Here is an 11,994-nt window from a genome sequence, read left to right as displayed (position 1 = left end):
CCTGTATCCCCTGCACTGGCAGGTGGATTCTTAACCACTGCGCCACCAGGGAAGCCCCCAGCAAGGCTTTATGTTTTTGTTTGTTTGTTTGTTTGTTTGTTTGCAGTACGCGGGCCTCTCACTGCTGTGGCCTCTCCCGTTGCGGAGCACAGGCTCCGGACGCGCAGGCCCAGCGGCCATGGCTCACGGGCCCAGCCGCTCCACGGCGTGTGGGATCCTCCCAGACCCGGGCACGAACCCGCGTCCCCTGCATCGGCAGGCGGACTCTCAACCACTACGCCACCAGGGAAGCCCTGGAGGAAGTTTTGAACTTGATTTCCTCGGTGAAAGCTATTCTGTGACTTTTTCACCCCACCCCTCACGGAGATGGAGGGCTAGATAGGGGTGGAGTGTGTCACCGCTGAGGCTCAGGGTGGCCGCCTTCCCTATCCTTACTGTTTGACCTCCACCCTCCAGCCCCGGAAACTGAGAGGGAAAGAAAGCTGGTCCAGAGAGCTGCTCTGGGGCAGGACTAAGGAGAGTGGATCTGACCTGCACTCATTTGTTGGGGCCAAGGGGACAAGAGTGTTTCCTGCAAAACAGGTGTGGACTGCACAGGGGAGAGCCAGCCTGAAGCCATGCGGGGTCTTGGAATAGCAATGGCACGGCAACGGAGAATCTGTGTGCAGTGGAAAACCGAGAACCACATGGGGGCCACATGGGGGCATTAGCTGGAAGAGGAAAGTGCATGGCCTACCACATGGGTGTCACAGTTGGGTTCTTGCAGAAATCCTCAAGAAGATCCATGAGGGAGTCAGTTCTAGAATTTGCCGTGTCCAGAGGGCTCAAAGCCAGCTTATGATCTTACTGGTCAAGTTAGAACATTCTGTTTCCTTTTCCCAGATCCTTTCTCAGGCTCCAACTCAGAGGAGGATTTGGTAGGAGCTCTGGGTGGGGGTGTGGGTACGGGCAATTACAGAAGAGGAGAAGCTGACCTTGGGTAACGTGCCTGTGATATGCCCACCTGGACAAAGTGAGAGAAACAGATCTCAGCAGGGAGTGAAGATGGAAGACATTCTCAGTTCTGATTTGACTCATGTACGATGACCAGGAAGTCACAGACCAGCGCAGTCACAGAGCCTGCTGGCATTTTTATCGAGCTATGGGAGGGGAAAGTCTCCCCTCTACCCTAATTTTAAAATGCCATTGGGGACTTCCCTGGTGGCGCAGTGGTTAAGAATCCACCTGCCAATGCAGGGGACATGGGTTCGAGCCCTGGTCCGGGAAGATCCCGCGTGCCGCGGAGCAACTAAGCCCGTGCGCCACAACTACTGAGCCTGTGCTCTAGAGCCCGCGAGCCACAACTACTGAGCCCACGTGCCACAACTACTGAAGCCTGCGCTCTAGAGCCCGTGCTCCGCAACAAGAGAAGCCACTGCAATGAGAAGCCCGTGCACCGCAACGAAGAGTAGCCCCTGCTCGCCGCAACTAGAGAAAGCCCGCGCACAGCAACGAAGACCCAAAGCAGCCAAAAATAAATTTTTAAAAAAAAATGACATTGGGGGCTTCCCTGGTGGTGCAGTGGTTGAGAATCCGCCTGCTGATGCAGGGAACACGGGTTCGTGCCCCGGTCCGGGAAGATCCCACGTGCCGCGGAGCGGCTGGGCCCGTGAGCCATGGCCGCTGAGCCTGTGCGTCCGGAGCTTGTGCTCCGCAACGGGAGAGGCCACAACAGTGAGAGGCCCGTGTACCGCAAAAAAAAAAAAAAAAAAAAAAAAAAATGACATTGGGAGAATTTTTTAGTTTTATCTTGAGTCTGGTTTATACTTTAAAACTATGCAATATGTTGAAATTATTAATCTTCATAATACAATGAACCCTCGTGAACCCACCATTTGCCCAAAGAAATAGAACGTGCCTCAAATCCTGAAGTTCCCTGTAGACCCCTGCTGCCCCACCCCCAGTCCATCCTTCACTCAGCTACCAGTTGATCAATACCCTGATATTTGGTTTATTTTCATTACTTTCTTTTCTTTACAATTCTGTTTCATATGTGAGTATTCTATAATGTGTTGCTTGACTTGAACTTTATTAAATGGTATCGAACTATATGTATGTATTTTTCTATGACTTGCTTATTTCACCTGCTACTAAGCTACTAAGATTCATCCACATTGAAACACATAGCTGTAATTTCTTCACGTTCGCTGCTGTGCGGTAGTCCATTGTGTGAATGCATAACAGCGTATTTATCGATTTTCCTGTCAAGAGATGCTTGGCTTATTGTCATTTTTGCCATTATATACTACACTGTCTTAAACATGCTTAACGGGGCCCATTTGCAAGAGTTCACTTAGGGTATATATGTAGGAGTGGGATTGCTGGGCTGTATGGTATCACTTTTAAATTTTTACCAAACTGTTTTCCAAAGTAGTTTATTGCCACTTTTTCAGTGTCCAGCTTGCCAGCAGTGGGGGCCTAACTCAGGAAAGAAAGTCCTTGATGCCATTAATTTCAAAAGAAATTATTAAAAATTTTCCAGGAAGCGGATTCCACAACTTCATAAACCTTCCTGATGCTCATCTGGGGTCCTAGGAGGAAGTTGTCCCTAAAGACCTCCTGCTGTAATTTGAGCACCTCCTTCCTTTTAAAATTATTCTCTATTTATGAGTCATCAGCATCCTCTGAAGAGTCCAGTTTTTACTTTTGAGCACGCATTCTGACTTTTCCTGTAACGAGATATATCACAGTTGAAAGGTCTTTCAGATAATATCGTGTTCTAGTGTATAACTTGAGATTTAAAGACCTGACATAGCTTAAATCCACACTTAAGAGCGGTGAATGATTGCATTCTGTGTATGTGGTGCTTCATAACGTAGATAGCCAAATGCATCCTCCAGAAGTCACGTTTTCCTCCCTTTATTAATTATCCTCTCTGAGGAATCTGTGGCAGGCTGAATAATGGCCCACAGGTTTTTGAGAATGTTATTCCAGCAGAAACACTGACACTTGGATGGAAAGGGACAGAAAGAAGATGAAATAAAATAAAGCTGGTGGGCTCCCCCAAATTCCACAGGTAGGAGACAGGCTGATAAAAGTACTCAGCTACAAACATGCAGTACATTCAAGAAAAAGGATGAGGGACTTCCCTGGTGGTCTAGTGGGTAAGACTCCGCACTCCCAATGCAGGGGGCCCGGGTTCGATCCCTGGTGGGGGAACTAGATCCCGCCTTCTGCAACTAAGACCCAGCACTGCATAAATAAATAAATATTAAAAAGAAAGAAAAAGGATGGCACTTTTGACACTCTTCCTTCTCATTGTAACCATATACCGATATCCAAGACACTTCCATCTTTGTCAATGTCTTGATAACTTACCCATTATCTTTCAAAAAAAAAAAAAAAAAAAGAAAGAAAAAGGATGGCTTCGAGGGTGAAGCTGTGGGCTGAGCCATAGAGAGTCATTCCCAGGTCCCAAAATGTAATGGAGTTTGCCTGGTTGCATTTGGATATTGGTTGAGACCCACATGCTCCCTTTCTCCTTTTGTTTTCACCCTTTTTGAACGGCATGCCTATAACTGTTATCCTCTGCATGTCCCATCATTGGTTTTTTGGAACATATAACTCATTTTCTAATTTCACTAGTCCGCAGGAAGAGAGGACTTCTGCTTCAGGATGGATTATATGCAGAGACTCACCTGTACCTGATTTGTATTTCCTAGATGAGATTTGGGAGCTGCTGAGACTTGGATGAGATTTTGGACTTGAAACTGTGATGGGTTAAGACCTTTGGGCACCTTGGGATGGGGTTAATGCAGTTTGCATGTGGGATGCGTGTGAATCTTTGGGGGCCAGAGGATGGACTGTGGAAGGCTGAGTAATGACCCCCTAAATATGTTCAGGCCCTCATCCCCAAAACCTGTGACTGTTACCGTACCTGGCAAAAGCACCTTTGCAGATGTGATTTGGTTAAGGATCTTGACGTGGGAGATTACCCTGGATTATCCAAGTGGGCCTGATAATCACAAGCATCCTTATAAGAGGGGTGTAGGAGGCGTCAGAGACAGAGGAAAAGGCCGTGTGAAGCACATTGGATTGGATGTGGCCATTAGCCAAGAAATGTCAGCAGCCTCTGAGACAGGCTAGGACCTGGGACCTGGGACCCTTTGCTGCAGTGCTTGCACCTGGACAAATGTCTCCTCCAGCAATAGAATACAAAGAAACTATAAGGGACTAAAAATAACCATGTACTTGCACAGTTGGGGCAAATTATGGGCAATAAGATACAAAAAGAAGAGCCTGGAGCAAAAGCAGGGTCCTGCTGCACACAACACCACCAAAGGGGTGGGCAAACCACCGAAGCCCCGCTCCGGCCGACCCTGGACTTGCCCCTATATAAGGAACCAGCTTGCCACTGCCTCGGGGAGAGAGCGCGTGATCAGGGGAACGTGTTGCTTGTCCCCGCTCTCCGCTGCTGCAGCAGGAGCCCCAGTAAAGCCTTGCCCGAATTTCTTGTCTGGCCTCTGATCAATTTCTATTGATTAAGGAGGTCAAGAACCCTGGTCGGTAACACCTCTAGAAGGTAAAAGAGGGAAGGAACAGATTCTCCTCTGGAGTCTCCGAGAATAAGCAGCTTCTGCTGACACCTTGATTTAGACCCCATGAGACTCATTTTACTCTTCCGACCTCCAGAACTGTAAGTAATACATGTGTGTTGTTTTAAGGCATGAAGTTTGTGGGAATTTGTTACGGAGCCGCAGTAGGAAACTAATACACTCTCTGTTGGGCCAGGGTCCTTAAGTGCTCTTGTAAATTCAAGAATGTTAGCAAGAGCAGTTGTATGAAAAGGAATGAGGGAGGGGGCGTTTTTCCTAGGAGGGCTATTTATTTCATTATAATTGGTGAATTTTCTTTTTCTCAAACAAAACAACATCTTTAAATGCACTACAAAGAAGCAACTAAATTATAAAGTCGTTCGTAAAACAAAAGTTCTATAATTTAGCAGATACTACCTGGGCTAAAATACTTCAGCTTTTACTAAATATCTGAACTAATTCCATTTTTAAAATCCTCTCTCTGGAAGACCTAAGGCCTCTTAGGAAAGAAACTAACAATAACGTATAACATTATTTTTGCCAAAATGAAAGCAAGATCACATTATTGATATTCTTATGAAATCCTAATAGGGAAAAATGCCATGGTTAAAGCTTGCGAGGTGTTTTTGATGGCACTGGTTATTTAGGACAGGTTTGGGCAGATCTGGCAAAACACTGAAGTAAAATGTATGTGCTTTCGATTTTAGGAAGAACATTCTTTAGACTGAGGTCTTTGTTCCCACGTTTACTTTCTTCTTTTGACTGATCAGAGATGCAAGCATACAACATTTAATTCATTTACATTTAATGTACGGATGCAGCTTCTTTCATTGGAAAAGATTTGCAAATGGAGAAGTTTGAAGATTCTATTTAGACAACTAGCTTATTAGGTGGCATTTTTTCTCTTAGCATTTGAGCTTTTTTGACTAAATACCAGTTTGCTCTGATGGTACCTGTATCAGTCACAGACCAGTCAGGAAACCAGCTGTGTGGGTTACACATGTGATGAAAGATCTGAGATCCAGTCTAGGGCAGTGGGGAGACCCATTGGTCAGCAAGAGCAGGAAGCTACCCCTGCCTTAGTTCTAGAGGCCAAGGGGCAGGCGTGGTGGATAGTTTCTGCTGCTGCTGCTGTGACAAATTCCCCTACGCTAGGTGGCTTGTGATAACACAGATTTATTGCCTTGCAGTTCTGTAATTCCGAGGTCCACAGTGGGTCTCCGTGGGCTAAAATCAAGGTGTCACCGGGGCCTTCCTGGAGGCTCTGGAGGAGAACCTGTTTTCCTGGAGGCTGCCCACGTTCCTTGGATACTGAGTCCTTCCCTCCATCTTCAAAGCCAGCAACGGCGGGTTAGTCTTTCTCCCATCACTTCACTCAAACATCACTTTTCTGCCACCTCGTCCACATTTAAGGACCCTTGTGATTACACTGGGTCCACCTAGACAATCCAGGATAATTTCCCTATTTGAGATCAGCTGACTGACAACCTTAATTCCTCTTGGCCTTCTATTGTAACGTGGTCACAATTTGGGGAAATTGGGACCTGAACATCTTTGGAAGCCATTATTTTGCTTTCCCCAAGGGGTATCGCTGGGGCTGGCAGCCAGGGCGATACAGTGGGAGCTGGACCACCGCACGAGCTATGATCGTGGATGGAGAGGCGTGGACAAGACACATCCCTCACAGTGTGAGGCGGGGAGAAAGAAATCCCTTGTCTCCTCCCTGCAAAATGGGAAGTTTTCCCCAAGTAAATGTCTCGTACTGAACGTCCAACTTCTCGTTTTTCCTTTCCTTTTCTTTTTTTCTTTAAATGTGGAATCTCAGAAACCTTTTTATTAGGAGCAAGAGAGTACATCGTTCTTCTGTTTATACTTTACTGTATATGTGACAACTATACACAACTTTATGAAATGCACCAATGTAACGGAAAAAAGGCTGATCCTATTGAAGTTGCCATACTGACCACGTACAGATCCTTTCCTTATGTCAGGTGAGGGTCTGAGTTGTTTGTGTGGGAAAAATCATGTGATTAGAGCCAGTGTCCGTTGGCGTTTTTCATAGCAATGCATAGTGTGATGATTTGTAATCCAGCCTCTATTGCTGTAGAATTCTTCCTGGGTACAGGCCAAACGAGGTGAGTTTGGGTGAGTTAGCTTATTCAAGTTTTCCCCAGATACTGGGAAAAAAAAGCTCATTATAATGTGCTCACTAATTTCAAAACAAGTCTTTTTTATGTCACTCTGCAGAAATCTACAGCAAATGGGATTCAAAGGATTACTGCATGAAGGAAATGTCAATGCTAAATCTATGGACAGTCTCTTTAGTACCGCGTGTCATAAATTAATAGCACGCACCAGGGAGAAGGTGAAGGGAGAAATAGTGAGGCACCTAGCCTATCACTGTTTACCTTTCTTTCTGGAACACACTTGCTTGGTTGCTCTTTTCTTGGGGCCCTTTCCCCTCCAGCAAGAAATCACCGCGTTTATCTGCCATGGTTTGGTTTTCTCGGGCTACGTTAGCAATGCTGTTTCAGCAGCTGGCTGCTATGCCAGCATCAGGTGTCACAGCCACTGGGGTGACTGGGTGAATGGCCGTGCGTTTTCCCTGGAGAAGCAGGGACAGACAGGCCAGCTTTTGTCTCTGCCAGGAGAGCTCTGCTTGTGAAACTCCATCCCAGTCAGTGTGCCTGGGAGCGTGGGGTGCCAGTCATTTGACCACTGCTTCTCTGCTTGACCACCCACTCTGTGCACGGCCAGGCACTTCTTTGAGGGAAGGAAAATGCATTTTTCTTTGCTTGCTTTCATTCAGAACCCATGTTTGGTTTGAATTCTAGAAGTCAGAACTTTTTAAAAAATAAATAAATTTATTTATTTATTTTTGGCTGCGTTTGGGTCTTCGTTGCTGCACGTGGGCTTTCTCTAGTTGTGGCGAGCGGGTCTCCTCTCCGTTGCGGTGCGCAGGCTTCTCATTGCGGTGGCTTCTCTTGTTGCAGAGCACGGGCTCTAGGCACGTGGGCTTCAGTAGTTGTGGCACGCGGGCTCAGTAGTTGTGGCGCATGGGCTTAGTTGCTCCGCGGCATGTGGGAGCTTCCCGGACCAGGGCTCGAACCCGTGTCCCCTGCATTGTCAAGCAGATTCTTAACCACTGTGTCACCAGGGAAGCCGAGAAGTCAGAACTTTAAATAGACCCTCCTCTGCTGGAATTTCCTGTGGGTCCAGCAATCTTCTGCTCTGAGATACCTGTGTCAGAAGTGGGAGAGGGGAGTGAAAATTGTGTTTTCATCTTTCTTTTTCCCTAGTCCATCCCTCCCAGCACTGTCTTTCTGACTCAGTGATGCAGGGCACTGATGCTGGGTGTGTCCATATGTGCTGTCTTCTTGCTATTACCTTGTCCATGATGATGGCAGAGACCACAGCCAGTTCCCCAAGCTGTACACGCTGCTAAGCGCTTTACAGCCCAAAGGCAGTTTATCCTCAGGAAAACTCAGAGGCTGTTACTATTATCTTCTTTGTTTTAAACGTGAGTAAACTGAGACTCAAAAGGTTGGGTAACTGTTGGCTGAATTATGTACCCCCCGACCCCAACTCACATGTTGACCCCCAGTGCTTCAGAATGTGGCTGGGTTTGGAGATGGGGTCTTCAAAGAGGTAACTACATTGAGATGAGGTCGTTAGGGTGGACCCTAATCCAACATGACTGGTGTCTTTATAAGAAGAGGAGAGCAGACACAGACACAGAGGGAAGACCACGTGAGGACTCAGGGCGAGGGCTGCCAACTGCAAGCAAAAGAGAGAGGCCTCAGAAGAAGACAACCCTGCTGACACCTTGATCTCAGACTTCTAGCTTCCAGAACCGTGAGAAAGTAGATTTCTGTCGTTTTAATCCCCCAGCCTGTGGTATTTTGTTACGGCAGCCTTAGCAAAGCAATACGGTAACTTTCCCAAGGCTATACACGGGGCAAACCTGACTACAGAACCCACATTTTCAGTGTAAACCTCATAATTTTTCTATAATAAGTTCCAAGTAATACGTTTAAGCATTAGTTAATATTCTGAAAGGACATGTTCTAAAATACTAGATATGTCTCTCTGTTCCTATTTATAACACATTTACCAAATTTTGAAAGTAGTCTCTCCCAAATCTGACTCTGAGCTACCCTGGTGTCCAGTTATGTCTAAGTGAGCCGTGAAAATTTCCAAACAACACTTACTCAGTTTTTCTTTAATTAAAGGGAAAGAAACAACTATGCAAAACAGCTTTTGGTTTTTAGGGGCAGAAGACAGGTTTCAGGAAATCAAACAAACAATAAGGTTTGGAAATTCCCCAAAGAGTGGGGCTTTCTGACCCCAGAGCAGGGGCGGGCGGCCTCTCCAGCAGTGGAGCACTTCTTATTTTCCCAAAGGATCGAGAGCCTGGGCATGGGGGAGAGCTGAGGCGTTGGGGGAGTCTCCCCAGGGGACGCCTCTGAGGTGTGGGCCTGTCTTTTTCCCAACAGGAAGCCTGGGATAAAAATGGGATGAGGGGGCGGGGTGTGGACAGCCCTGACTTGGCCACCCCCCTGGGGAGCTAGGTGACCCTACTGGTTGATCCTGATCTACTGGTTGGAAATGTTTGCCCTAGAGGATCTCACACAGCAGAGGATTTTGAGTTATCCAAAAGACTGACCGTAATGGCAGCTGGAGATCTGCTCTCACCATGCTCTCTGGCCTACTCTGGGGCTTTGCAGTAATGGATCAACGCAGAGACCCCAAGCGTAGGGAGAGGAATGTTTGGTGTTTCAAGCAAGGCACATCTGGCTTTTTATTTTTAATACGTTAAGAAATTTATTCCATTCCATATATATATTGAAAATATGTATAATATTTAAAAATATAACTTTAAAATATAATTGTATACTTTATTTATTTATTTTTATAAAAAGCAATGCTAGCCCACTTTCCTGGTTTCAGCTGTAGACAGTTCACGGCCTTTCTGAATTTTCACTGGGTTAGCGTGGGCTACTTCTTCACTGGTTTCTTTCTAAAATCTACGTGGGAAGGACAAGAGAACAGTAAACAACAGTTTTTGTTGCATTCATGTAGATTTGAGCAGAGGAAAAATAAAGGATTCAATATGTGGTCCAGGTAAAAAAATGTGACAGTGGTGGCTTGAGCTATGACCTTGCATGGAATCAATACGCTGCTTCCCGTTCTGTCAGGCAGAACCTACTTCTATGCTTCTTTCTTTTTTTTTTCTTTCCTTCAGTAAAGGCAGTTACCTAATGATATTAAAATTTTAATTGATTATGCTGGATGTTCTGGAAATTGAAGCAGCCGCACTCAAACTCGCTCAACCCAGTTGCCCTCCAGCCGCCATTGAAGGCAAATGCGACAGCTGTAAACAGATGCTGCCACCTACAGGACAGAGCGGGGACGTGCGCAGCCAAAGTCGCCCATCCTCAGCCATTAATCGATATGACTTTCTCTTCTACCCACTTCCCAGCGTCATTCAAGAGATCAGAATCTGTATTTATTTGATTTTTTAAATTTTCTTTTAGAATACAAAGTGAAACCTCATATTCTGTAGGAAAAATTCTTCTTTATAATGAATCTTCAAATTCTGTAACACATTTATAATAAAGAGGATATAAATATTGAAAGAGGAGCCTTGAGAGAAGGATTTGTTCCACACAGTGTCTGAACCGGTAAGGCAGCCATTTCAAATTTTTCTTTATTTTTTTCCCCTCTTATATCAGAAGTGACTCAATAATGCTTTTCACTGTAAAATGTCATTTTAAAAGACTTAAATCATGGTTGGGACTTCCCTGGCGGTCCGGTGGTTAAGACTCTGCGCTTCCACTGCTGGGGGCACGGGTTCAACCCCTGGTGGCGGCACTGAGATCCCACATGCTGCTTGTTGCAGCCAAATAAATAAATAGACAAATAAATCTCTTAAAAGAAGATTTATTTTATTTTTTTAATTTTTTTTTTTTTTGCGGTAGGCGGGCCTCTCACTGCCGTGGCCTCTCCCGATGCGGAGCACAGGCTCCGGACGCGCAGGCCCAGCGGCCATGGCTCACGGGCCCAGCCGCTCCGCGGCATGTGGGATCCTCCCGGACCGGGGCGCGAACCCGGTTCCCCTGCACCGGCAGGCAGGCGCGCAACCACCGCGCCACCAGGGAAGCCCCAAGAAGATTTATTTTAAAATAAATGCAGTAGCCTTTGCTTGAGTTCAGGAAGTGGTCAGTGGCCAGTGGCCAGCTAACTCCATCTTGGGTCAGTGCTATTAGAAAGCATGTCCTTCTATTGGATGAAACTGTGTTCGCCTCTTGAGCCTGGTCCCGTGCTTTGGAACGCCACAGACAATGCGGATTTTCTCTCTTCACACGTATGAAGAAGTCACCCCAGCTCCCTGGACTTTATCCTTCAGGCTGAAGACCTGCCTTCAGAGCCTGGACCCCTACACCCTCCGCCCCCCGACCACCTGCTCCCCTGGCTGTGCCCGCTCGTCGCTGGTCCTGCCTGGATTGCTGTACTTGAGCATCCGCGGCAAACGCCTGTGAAGCTGATGGACAATATCACCTCCTCTCTGCAAACCCCGCTTTCTATTCTGTCCAACTCAGACATCAACTTGACCAGCAAAGAGAGCACTTCGCACAGCTGGAGTGCTCCGAGGCCACTGTTAAAAAGTGCAGCTGGTCATTTGGGAGACGTGTGGGCGGGGGGATGTTTGATGAGCTCTCACAGTACGCTGCCTTTTCACCCTCAGAAACTAGCAAGGACGGCGCTGGTTGCTATCTCCCCGCCCAGGGTTTCTAGCGCACGTGACTTGTGCGTGTCCCCGGGTGGTGTGAGTGGAGGCCGTGCTCTGAAGGAAGATGAGCGGGTCCTCTGTGTGCAGTCTGCGCTCTGGGTGAAGCTGGAAGGGAGGCTGTGACTGTCTCAGGCACCCGAGTCTCTCCTTTTGCACCCAGCCCCTATATTTCGGAGAAACTCATCTTCATGCCTGAACTCAAGGTCATTTGTTCTCTCTTCTCTATTGAAACCTGCGCTGGGTGGAGGGTGGGGCCTGCTATCGTTTTACGACATCCGGTGGACGTAATTCACAGGCTAAGTGCTCTGCTCTACTACGGGCAGTAGTTGTATTTGACGTTTCCTCTCTAATTTGCAAAGGGTTTTGTCTTCTTATTAAGGGAACTTCAGGAATCCATGACCACGTGGGAGAATGGTTTGGGAGAAGTGGATCTTCTTGATCCACCCCTAAGAGTTCTTCAGAAAGGTCAGTCTTTTTTTGTTTGTTTGTTTTGCGGTACGCGGGCCTCTCACCGCTGCGGCCTCTCCCGTTGCGGAGCGCAGGCCCTGGACGCGCAGGCTCAGCGGCCATGGCTCACGGGCCCAGCCGCTCCGCGGCATGTGGGATCCTCCCAGACCGGGGCGCAAA

The 11,994-nt window shown here is 47.1% G+C and overlaps 1 long non-coding RNA gene across 1 annotated transcript in view; it reads left to right on the top strand.

The window, feature by feature from the left end:
* Positions 1 to 10,220: 10,220 nt before the first annotated feature.
* Positions 10,221 to 11,994, top strand: part of LOC114487855 (uncharacterized) — a 10,087-nt gene continuing 8,313 nt past the window's right edge. Inside the window, exons 1-2 of the long non-coding RNA XR_003683344.1 lie at positions 10,221 to 10,258; positions 11,747 to 11,832. This is a non-coding gene — a long non-coding RNA (uncharacterized lncRNA). The remainder of the gene's footprint in view (positions 10,259 to 11,746; positions 11,833 to 11,994) is intronic.

The sequence above is a fragment of the Physeter macrocephalus genome, chromosome 15 (assembly GCF_002837175.3).
Source record: "Physeter macrocephalus isolate SW-GA chromosome 15, ASM283717v5, whole genome shotgun sequence".
Classification (NCBI taxonomy): Eukaryota; Metazoa; Chordata; class Mammalia; order Artiodactyla; family Physeteridae; genus Physeter; species Physeter macrocephalus.
This window is presented reverse-complemented; position numbering and strand designations above follow the sequence as displayed.